Source organism: Theobroma cacao, chromosome 9 (genome assembly GCF_000208745.1).
Source record: "Theobroma cacao cultivar B97-61/B2 chromosome 9, Criollo_cocoa_genome_V2, whole genome shotgun sequence".
Classification (NCBI taxonomy): domain Eukaryota; kingdom Viridiplantae; phylum Streptophyta; class Magnoliopsida; order Malvales; family Malvaceae; genus Theobroma; species Theobroma cacao.
Window position 1 is genome coordinate 27,772,326 of NC_030858.1, and position 12,033 is coordinate 27,784,358.

The window sequence follows — 12,033 nt, forward strand, 5'->3', positions numbered from 1 at the left end:
GCATAACCCATTCTTCAAGACCTAGAATTCGAGTAACTTGATCCACTAAAAAAAAAGAAACAAAAGCAAAAGCAAAAACCTCTCAAAGATTAGGGATTAGGTTTTGCACATTTACATAGCTTCGAAGTTCCTGCAACTAGAAGAAATGTGGATATCAATGGCAAGAAGGTCCAAACAGGCACTAGCACGAATCTTCTGTGTAGCCAACATCAATTAGGTTCTCTCTGAAACTCAAAAACCTTACCATTATCTCTCAAAAACCTTACTCTTTCAAACCCTTCATTTCCTCTCTAATTTCTCTGCAAATCCAAGTGATGATTCATTTCTGGGATTTGCAGAAAATAGGAATTCCCAGTTGGATAGTTTTGCCCTTGGGATTGAGACTAATGGCATGGAAGTTCCCTCTTTTGAGAGTTCTGTTGGTGATGAGACCCAGATGGACAGTTCCGTCTCTAAGGATGACCAAAATGACATAGAAAAAGATATCCATGTTGGCTCCATTAGTTTTTGATGATAATAAAACATTCCCACTTATTTATGGTCTAACTATGCTACTTGAGTGTGCACGAAGAAAAATGCATGCTAATAATAAATTAATCACTTAAAAGCAAATATCAAATCTCATAAGAATGAGGAGCTAAAATTGAGCCACAAAACAGAGCCTCTTAGTTAGATAAAGAAGGAAGTTAGTCAATTAAAACTCAAGAATGAAGATGGCCAGTTGAGAAACAAAGATGACTTAATCGACTAAGAAGCATTTTTAGTCGACTAAGAGCCTACTACCAGAAATTAGGTTAAGAAACAGAGACAACTTAATCGACTAAGAAGCATAGTTAGTCAACTAAGACCTTACTGCCAAAAACTGGATTTAGAGATAGAGATGACTTAATCGACTAAGAAGCATAATTAGTTGACTAAGAGCATTCTGTCTAAAGATTTGAATTTAAATACTAGAAGACAGATTAATGGCTAGAACTACTCCAAAATGTTTCCCAACAGTCAAAAACTGTCAAATATCTATCAGAGTTAGTTTTTCAAGTATAAAAACCCTCCCCAACGACTAAGAACATATCCAAGGTTTCCAAGATCAAAAAGAGCTCAAAAATAGCAAGAAATTCTCTGCATACTTTCTGCACTTCACTCCAATCCTTGTAATAAAATGAAACACTTCACTTTGTACCATTCAGATCAAGTTAGTGATCATAGGTACTTCTTTATTTCTACTCTTGTTGATTACTTAGAGTGTGCGAGACACTCTAAGGGGATAGATCAAGCTTAGGTTAGCTTGATTAAGTGTATAGGTTTTAACTCAACCTAAGAAAAGTTAGTTTTAGGTTTTGATTGATCACGGGAAAAGCCATTGTTAAAGGTTGTGGCTGAGCCAGTGAAAAACCATTGTAAAAGCTTGGTGAGAGCTTGGGAATTCCACTATTTTTAGTGATTTGATTTAGAAAATCCTTAATTGAACAATCAAGGTAGTGGATGTAGGTTTTTGACCGAACCACTATAAATCTTTGAGTATTGTCTCCTTTGTTTTGTTTTTCATTTTCATTCTTTCTAAAATTGTTTCTTCATGTTGCTTCAAATTTCTTATCATTAACATGCAATTTGCCCCCAATTCGAAATCAGATTTAGTAAGAGCCAAAAAGTGCTATTCACCCCCCTCTAACACATTTATTTAAGACCAACAAGTGATATCAGAGTGTATCCCTCTTTCTCAAGGCTTAACATCCTAAAGGAGATCCTAATGACTCTTTAAAAATCAGTAATTGCTGAGGGACAGTCCACAAACAGACCACCTCTATTTGATGACACTAGAATGTCAATCTACATAAGGGCCATAGACTATTAAATGTGGGATGTCATCACTGATGGACCCTTCATTCCCTTGACCATAAATGTAGTGACAAATGAAATGATTCCTAAGCCAAGGGCTGAATGGACTGAAGCTAAAATCAAAAAGGTTCAGACAAACTTCGAGGCAATAAATACGTTACATTGTGCCTTAACTCCCACTGAGTTTAACAAAGTGTTAAGCTGTACAATAGCTAAACAAGTGTGGGATAAACTTAGGATTATCCATGAAGGGACTTCATAAGTTAAGAAGTCCAAAATAGCTTTCCTAACTCATAATTATGAGATGTTTAAGATGGAACCTGGTGAAGATATCACTAGCATGCTAGATAGGTTCACTAATGTCACCAATAAACTTAGTCAGCTAGGCAAACCAATTCTCGAACATAAAATTGTCAAAAGACTTCTTAGAAGCCTACCTAAAAATTGGAAACCAAATGTGACTACCATTCGTGAAGCCAAGGACTTAAATGCCATCACCCTTGATGAATTTTATGGGTCACTTCTCACTCACAAGCTGGAGCTTAAGGAAGAGGAAGAATAAGACAAGAAAAAAGCAAAAGAAAATAATAAAAGCATTGCCTTAAAAGCAAGCATTCTTGAAGAAGAATTGGACAATTTATCCTGTGGTGATGATGAAGAATTGGCTATGGTGGCAAGAAGATTCAGAAAACTTATGGGATAAAGAAACAGGAGATTGGCTAGGAAAGGGTACAAAAAAGATCACGGTTCTTCATGGAGAATCAAAAATAAAAATGAGTCCAACAAGAAGGAAGAGGTTATATGTTGCGAATGCAAGAAGCCTAGACACTTCAGGTCAGAATGCGCCTTGCTGAAGGAGGAAACTCCCAAGAAAAACAGAAAATTGAAGAAGGCAATGGTGGCTGCAACTTGGTCTGATAGTGATGTTTCAAGTTCAGATGTTGAAGAAGAAAAATAAGAAGAAAGAGCAAATATATGTTTGGTGGCAACAGATAAGGAATTCGAGGTATCTTCAGCTCCTTGTGATATTTCTATTGATGAACTTTAGGAAGAATATGAATGTCTTTATGATGAATTCAAAAAACTTGCTTCAAACTACATAGTTTTGAAAAGAAAAACTGCATCTCTTGAGGTAGATTTAGAAAAAAATAAGACATGACTTCAATTCTGTTTTTGAACAAAGAAACTTTCTTCAAACTGAACTAGAACATTCAAAAATAGATTTTGAAATTCTGAAATTGGAATTGGAAAACAGAACCGAAGCTTTACAAAAAGTAGTTGATGAAAATACTGCTCTTAAGTGTTCAAAAAAAAATCAAGAAGAAACACATATTTTAAGAAAAATTCTGATAATGTCTCATCTAGATGTTATATTTGTGATAAACTTGGTCATTTATCTTATGATTGTTATAAAAAAAGAAGCACGTAGAAAATAAAAAAGGATTTGGGTTCCAAAAGGATCCTATGTAGTAGCTTACCTTCAAAGACCCATTAAGGTATGGGTAATCGTTAAGAAAAATTGAAAATCTGTCTTGCAAGTTAAGCCAAACAGAAAAGACGTATGCTCAAGAGCTCAATTGAAGGAGAAGCAACCATGGTACTTAGATAGTGGCTGCTCAAGACACATGACTGGAAACGAAATGTTGTTTGCTCAGCTGGACAAGAAAAATAGAGGCACTATATCTCTTGGAGATGATTCAAAAGGTAGAATTCATGGTATAGGAACTATTGGTAAGAATTCTCAAGCTCAAATTAGTCATGTGTTGCTTGTTAAAGGTTTAAAACATAATTTATTAAGTATCAGTCAATTGTGTGATAAAGGTTTTAAGGTATGTTTTAATTCAAATAAATGTGAAGTGATGGACATTAGTACCAACAAAACTTCATTCATAGGAAAAAGAATAAAAAAATATGTATGTTATATTCTTTGAAAATCTTGAGCTTAATTGTGAAACATGTCTTATGGCAAATGAAGAAAATGATAGCTGGTTATGGCATAGGAGACTTTAACATGTGAGCATGCATACCATCTCAAAATTGATGAGAAAAAATCTAGTTATTGGATTGCCTGAACTTAAATTTGAGAATGATCATATTTGTGATGCTTGCCAACAAGGTAAACAAGTTAGAACATCCTTCAAAACCAAGAAGATTGTCGTAACCTCTAGACTCTTGAACTATTGCATATTGATTTATTTGGTCCAATTAATACAACTAGCCTAGGAGGTAAATCATACGGCTTTGTGATAGTTGATGACTAGTCTAGGTATACTTGGGTCTACTTTCTTGCTCATAAAAATGATGCTCTACCTGCATTTATAAATCATTGTAAGAAGGTTCAAAATGAAAAAGGACTTGTCATAGTTAGCATTAAGAGTGATCATGGAGGTGAGTTTAAGGGAGATGAGTTTGAAAACTTCTGTAATGAATTGAAAACTTTTGTAATGAAAAGGGGTTGGATCATAATTTTTCAGCACCTAGAACACCTCAACAAAATGGGGTTCTAAAAAGAAAAAATCGAACTTTAAAAGAAATAGGTCGAACCATACTTTGTGAAAACAATCTACCAAAGTATTTTTGGGCAGAAGTTGTCAACACAGTAACCTACATTCTTAATAGGGTCTTAATAAGGGCCATGATATCAAAAACCCCATATAAACTATACAAAGGTAGAAAACCAAACATCTCTCACCTTAGAAGTTTTGGCTGCAAATACTTTGTATTGAACAATGGAAAACATTCTCTAGGAAAGTTTGATGCTAAGAGTGATGAGGCAATATTTTTAAGATATGCATTAAACTCAAAAGCTTGTAGAATTTTTAACAAAAGAACCTTAACAGTTGAAGAGTCTATCCATGTAGTTTTTGATGAATCTAATGCCTTGCAAAAGGAAGTTCTTGTTGATGAAAATGATGTAGAGGACTTAGAAAGACAAATGGAAGAAATGAGCTTAGAAAACATGAAAAACAGTGAAGAGAAACAGAACCTCCACTTTTAGAAACTCTGCAAAGGACTAAAAATCAACACATTAATCTTCTAAAGAGATAGAAATATATCAAACATCATCCACAATAACAGATCATTGGTGATCTTACACAAAGAGTCAAAACCAGGAAAGGAATTAGAGAAACATATGAATTCCCAACTTTCATCTCACAAATTGAGCCTAAAAGCTTTGAAGAGGCAGAAAAAGAAGAAAGTTGGATATTGGCCATGCAAAAAGAACTTGAACAATTTGAAGAAATCGTGTATGGATATTGGTTTCTAGGCCATTCAATCACCCAATTGTTGGCACAAAGTGGGTGTTTAGAAATAAGGTAGATGAGCAAGGTAATGTTATTAGAAACAAAGCTAGGTTAGTGGCTCAAGGACATAACCAAGAAGAAGGCATTGACTATGATGAAACTTTTGCCCCTGTTGCTATGATAAAAGCCATAAGATTATTGTTTGCATTTGTATGTTTCATGAACTTCAAATTATTTCAAATGGATGTGAAAGTGCATTTTTAAATGGTCTCATTCAAGAGGAAGTTTATGTCAAACAACCTCCCAGATTTGAGGATTGTGAAAAACCTAATTATGTTTTCAAACTACATAAGGCCTTGTATGGACTAAAACAAGCTCCAAAGGCTTGGTATGAAAGACTCTCAAAGTTTTTAGTTGAGAAGGGGTATATTAGAGGGAGTATTGACACAACACTATTTATTAAGAAACACTTGAATGATTTAATTGTTGTTCAAATCTATATAGATGATATTGTATTTGGTGCTAATAATGAGGCTTTGTGCAAGAATTTTGTTGAAGAAATGTAGGGTAAATTTGAAATGAGCATGATGAGTGAGCTGAAATTCTTTCTTGGCCTTCAAATTAAACAAAGTAAAGAGAGCATCTTTATCAATCAAGAAAGATATGTTCAAGACATGCTGAAAAAGTTTGATATGCTGAAACTGAAATCAATCAGCACACCAATGAGTCCCTCCACTAAACTTGATGCTGATGAGAGAGAAAAAAGTGTTGATTAAAAGCTTTATAGAGGTATGATTGGATATTTGCTTTACTTAACTGCTAGCAGGCTTGATACTCAATTTAGTGTATGCTTGTGTGCCTAGTTTCAATCACAACCTAAAGAGTCACACTTAACTGCAGTAAAAAGAATCTTTAGGTACCTATTGAACACATAAAGTCTAGGACTATGGTATCTAAGAGGATCATCTTTTGATCTTATTGGATATTTTGATGCTGACTTTACAAGAAGTAAAACAGATTAAAAAAAGTACTAATGGCACTTGTCAGCTTCTAAGAAACATACCTGTATCTTGGTCAAGTAAGAAACAAAACTCTGTTGCACTTTCAACTGCTGAAGCTGAATACATTTCCTTAAGTAGTTGTTGTGCTCATATTTTATGGATTAAACAACAATTAAAAGACTTTGAAGTAACCATGCATAATGTACCAATATTCTGTGATAACACGAGTGCCATCAATATATCAAAGAATCCTATTCAGCACTCTATGACCAAACATATTGAAATTAGACATCACTTTGTTAGAAACCATGTGATTAAAAAAGACATTAAGATTGAGTTTGTTAATACCTTGCAACAATTAGCTGATATATTCACCAAGCCCCTGAATGAGGAACGATTCTGTAAAATTAGGAGAAATCTAGGAATGGTTAATGTACAGGAGCTTTAGGAAAATTTGTGAGCTTTCATTCATAAGATAGTAAGTACTTAGTTGATTAAAAGAATCGCTTAACTAATTAAAAGCATTTTGTTTCTTTATGTTACTAAACTTAGTCGAATAAGAGCAAAACTTAGTTAGTTAAGAAACCAAGATAAAATATAATAAAAAAAGAGCAAGCATATCGGGTGAAGAAGAAAAGAAAAATAAACCACTTAAGTGAAAAATAAAAAGATAGGTAAAATTTTGAAATTTGAAAAATGGGGTAATTGACTACATTTAAGAGGGGGAGTCTGACGGTTTTTTAAAAAAGAAAAACCACTTTTAACTTCCCACCTTCATTCTCTCACATCAGAATCCACTCCTCTGAAAATCGAAACCCCATTTATCTCAAACTCTCAAAGCCTAAGTCTGAATCCACTCAAAATCGATGGCCAAAACCACTTTACCTAGCAATATTTTGGAAAAAAACAGAAAGGAAAACGACCCATGGAAGAAAATCCACCATCCAAAATTCAAAAGAATAAGAAAAAGGATGAGTCTGCCTCGGTGACAGAGAAAACTGGGAAGAAACAGAAAGAGAAAGAACAGAAATCAGAGAAAAAGAAGGAAAAAGAAAAATCCATCAGAAAAGGTACTCCTCCATCCACTAAATTTAGAAATAAAACTCGTGAGGATAGGTTTAGGAAGATAGAGAATGCACCGATTTCATATGAGAAATACATTGACTGGGATAGCTTTAATGATGTTTCAAAAATTAAAGAAGGTTTATCAGATTATTTTGAAAAGATAAAATTAAGGAAATTTAGTGTCTTTAAAAACAGAACCTATAGTGCCAGTTAGTGAAGGCATTCTATGTTAGCATTGCACTAGATGAAAATGAACTTGAGGAACTTGAGGATTTTGTTAATGATGGTCTGAATGTGTTCTTGAATGATAAGGAGTTTGTGGTCAGGGCCACGGATTTGGGAAGTCTGCTCAAAGTTGAGTGTGAAGAGGGAGAATATGAAATTCCTAAAGATTATGATCCCTCATCTCTGTGAGAACTAATAACAAGGAAAAAGGAAATATATTCATCCAAAAGTTATGCTAGTTTCATTAAAAGCCCTCAGATTAGGATCTTGCATTATTTCATTGCCTCTATAATTCATGGAAGAAGCGGTAGCTTCAACTATGTAAGCTTTCAAGATATGTGGCTAATAGAGCATGTCTTTAATGCTACTCTTCTTAACTTAGGCAGATTCATGATAAAAAGGATGAGAGGAACATGTCAAGTTGATAAGGTAAATTTGTCGTATGGAAACATAATTACCTCTTTGATTAAGAAAAAAGGGATATGGAGTTCAAGATACGAAATGGACCAAGTGAAAAGCAGAGACTAGGCAATCTATCCAGGAAGTTTGCCAAAGATGGGGTACAAACTAGAAGGAGAAAAGTTTGTCAAGACCCCTAAGATTACTCTAAAGGATGAGCATTCCACCCCTACTTAGACTCAGATAGCTTCCTCCCAAATTTCGAATGAAATGATTCTAAATTTGCCAATGAGAATTGATGGAAAACTCACTGACCAGTCTACAAGGATACAAAAAATTGAAAATAAGTTGGAAGAGTTGGAAAATGTAATGAAAGAAAAGGAAAAACACCTTCTGGTCTTAGAATTGAAGACACTTTTGTAACACTAAGTCCAGCACCAGCAGAATAAGCTACTGAAAGTCTTGTCCTTCAAGCTGAAGGTGATGAACAAGAATTTGTTCTAGCAAGGAAATCCCTCACTCATGAGCCTCAAAATGAAGAAGAATCCAATGAAGGCACTGAAGTACTTAGATCCTTTAATGATAACTCTCCACCACATGATGAACCACAACCAGAAAAAACCATCTCCTCCTAACTTTGAGGAAATTTCAATAATGGATGTCTTTCACCAAATGGTCAGAGAAGAACAAGCAGAAAAAGAAACAGCACAGAACAAAGATCAGAAGTCAACATCTACAAGGGCTTCTCCTGAGTTAGTTCACATTGCCAGAAAGAGTGGACCTACTCACACAAAACAAGGGCAAGCAACCGCTTCCACCAAAAATAAATCTAGACCTACTTGTAAAGGCAAGAAAACCATGGCAACAAAGACAAAATTCCTCAAAAGAAGAAAGTCTTCAAGAATAGCTGAGAAAGCCAAACCCTCAGTCAAGTCTTTTGCTCAAGATCGACTCCAAGTTTCAGAATGATCCTCCCTTGACTCCTCACCAAAAAGATCATCACCTTTGCCATCTCTTGAACCCCTCAATGTCCATTTTGGCACTGATGAGTCTACCTCTTCTAGCTCTTCAATAATAAAATCATGCATACTCTAAGGGGGAGCACATACTCAGGGGGAGAAAATCCTCATTTTGTGCAGAACAAAAAGGATCTAATAAACACTGTGCTGGTAATCAAGGAATGTTTTGTCATCATCAAAAAGCGGGGAGATTGTTGGCTCCATTAGTTTTTGATGATAATAAAACGTTCCCACTCATTTATGGTCTAACGATGCTACTTGAGTGTGCAAGATGAAAAATGTATGCCAATAATGAATTAATCACTAACAAGCAAATATCAAATCTCATAAGAATGAGGAGCAAAACTTAAACCACAAAACAGAAGCCTCTTAGTTGGATAAAGAAGGGAGTTAGTCAACTAAAACTCAAGAATGAAGATGGTCGATTCAAAAACAGAGACGACTTAATTGACTAAGAAGTATTGTTAGTCGACTAAGAGCCTACTGCCAGAAATTGGGTTCAGAGACAAAGACAACTTAATCGATTAAAAAGCATAGTTAATCAACTAAGAGCTTACTACCAAAAACTGGATTCAGAGACAAAGACGACTTAATCGACTAAGAAGCATAGTTAGTTGACTAAGAGCATTTTGTCTAAAGATTTGAATTTGAATACTATAAGATAAATTAACGGCTAGAGCTACTCCAAACTATTTTCCAATAGTCAGAAACTATCAAACATCCATCAGAGTTTATTTTTTAAGTATAAAAACCCTCCTCAACGGCTAAGAACATATCTAAGGCTTCCAAGATCAAAAAGAGCTCAAAAATAGCAACAAATTCTCTTTATACTTTCTGCACTTCACTCCAATCTTTGTAATAGAATTAAGCACTTCACTTTGTACCATTCAGATCAAGTTAGTGATCATAGGTACTTCTTTATTTCTACTTTTCTTGATTACTTAGAGTGTGCAAGACACTCTAAAGGGACTAATCAAGCTTGGGTTAGCTTGATTGTGTGTATAGGTTCTAACTCAGCCTAGAAAAAGTTAGTTTTGGGTTTTGGTTGATCTCGGGAAAAACCATTGTTAAAGGTTGGGGCTGAGCTTGTGAAAAGCCATTGTAAAAACTTGGTGGGAGCTTGGGAATTTCACCATTTTTAGTGATTTAGTTTGAAAATCCTTGGTTGAACAACCAAGGTAGTAGATGCAGGTCTTTGACCGAACCACTATAAATCTTTGAGTATTGTCTCCTTTGTTTTATTTTTCATTTTCATTCTTTCTAAAACTGTTCCTTCATCTTTCTTCAAATTTCTCATCATTGACCTGCAATTTACCCTCAATTCGAAATCAGATTTAGTAAGAGCCAAAAAGTGCTATTTACCCCCTTCTAGCACATTTATTTGGGACCAAATATCTAAGTTTATGAGATTAACGGGAACAAGTTAAAAAATGTGTTGTTTTTGTTGCAAAGTAGAGTTGATGGGTCTTTGGAGTCAAGTCTTGATGTTATGGCTTTGGATTTGAATGAAGATTTTGTTGATAAAGTTCTTCAGACTCCATTTATATCAGGTGAAAATTTGATTAGGTTTTTCAAATGGGTAATGAAGAAACCAGGGTGTAAAATGACTACTTCTGTTGTTGACTCACTCATTAAGGTTATTTGTAGTGATCTTAGGAAGAATGATGCTTATGATTTATGGGATTTGGTTAAGGATATTGGGGACAAAGAGAATAGGGTTTTGACTATGGATGTTCTTAATGAGTTGATTGCTTTGTTTTCAACGTTGGGTCAAGGAAAGGCAACTATAGAGGTGTTCAACAAATTTGGGGATTTTAGATGTGTCCCAATATGGTTACTTATTATTTCACTATTAAAGCTCTATGTTGACAGTCGATTTATGATTGAGCTTAGCCTGTATGTGAAAGAATGCTTGATGGGGAGAGCTTGCCAGATGGTGAGCAAGTGGGAAAGATAATATCTTGGTTTTGTAGAGGCGGTAAGGTTGAGAATACTTACACTGTTTATTTGTTGGCCAAGGAGAAAAACAAGCAGCTGACTTGGTCTTCTGTTAATTTCTTGATCAGTTCACTCTGTAAAAAGGATGAAACAGTGAGTTTTAGCTTTAGAGATGTTGGATGGATTCTCCAGAGAAGCAAGGAAATATGCAATCAAGCCATTTTCATCTGTTATTCGTGGTCTGTGTAGGATGAAGAATCTTGATGAAGCAAAAACATTGTTTCTGTAAATGATTGCAGAGGGCCCACCTCTTGAAAATGCAGTATTTAATTCAGTGGTCAATGGTTATTCTAAGGTTTGAGATATGGACAAAGCGAAGGAGATGATAAAACTGATGGAGGATAAGGGGTTGAAACTTGATGTTTACACATACATTGTTGTGATGAATGGTTATGCAAATGCTGGCCAGATGGATGAGGCTTGTGAAGTATTATCAAAAGCCAGGAAAAAGCATATGAAGTTGAGCCCTGTGACTTATCACACTCTAATTCGTGGATATTGCAAAATTGAAGAGTTTGACAAGGCTTTGAAGCTGTTGGCTGAGATGAAGGATTTTGGGGTCCAACCTAATGTGGATGAATACAATAAATTGATCCAATCTTTTTGCTTAAAGGCTTTAGATTGGCAAATAGTTGAGAAGCTACTAGATGAAATGAAAGAGAATGGGTTGTATCTTAATGGAATCATGCAAGGTCTTATAAAGGCAGTTAAAGAGCTAAAAGCAGAGGAAGTGGACAGTAGAGAAGCAGTATCCATTAAGGTCTAAATCTTTGCTCATTTTAGGAAATGGATGTAACATTCAAATGTTCAACTCTAAATTTTGTAGCCTTCCCTTTTTTAATGTTAGATGATAGGTGAGGCTTGTGTCAATTTCTTTGTTGTCAGCTTTATACATCTATTCACGTGAATCAATTGAGAAGATGTTTTTGTATTTTGGGGGATGCATTTTTGTGTTCTTTATACTTGGCGTGTGGAAGGCAACCCTGTAGAATTTGAATTTCTTGTTTTTTCTTCCCTCCACAAGTGAGAATAAGAAGGCAGTGCCCCAATATGTGTCAATCCATATTTAAGTTTCAGTAATATATTTTATTGGTACCCTTTTGGTTAATTCCCTTAAGAAATTAGTTTACTGGTTTGGCTAGTTTCAATATCTTGCATAGAACTTACTACGCCAATGTTGACGTAGTTAACACTATCTTATTTCATAACATAACCTGCTTCTCATAACCATGAATATGATCCAAG

At 34.9% G+C, this 12,033-nt stretch overlaps 1 pseudogene; it reads left to right on the forward strand.

Moving 5' to 3' along the window:
- On the forward strand, nt 146–11,554 carry LOC108663280 (annotated as a pseudogene).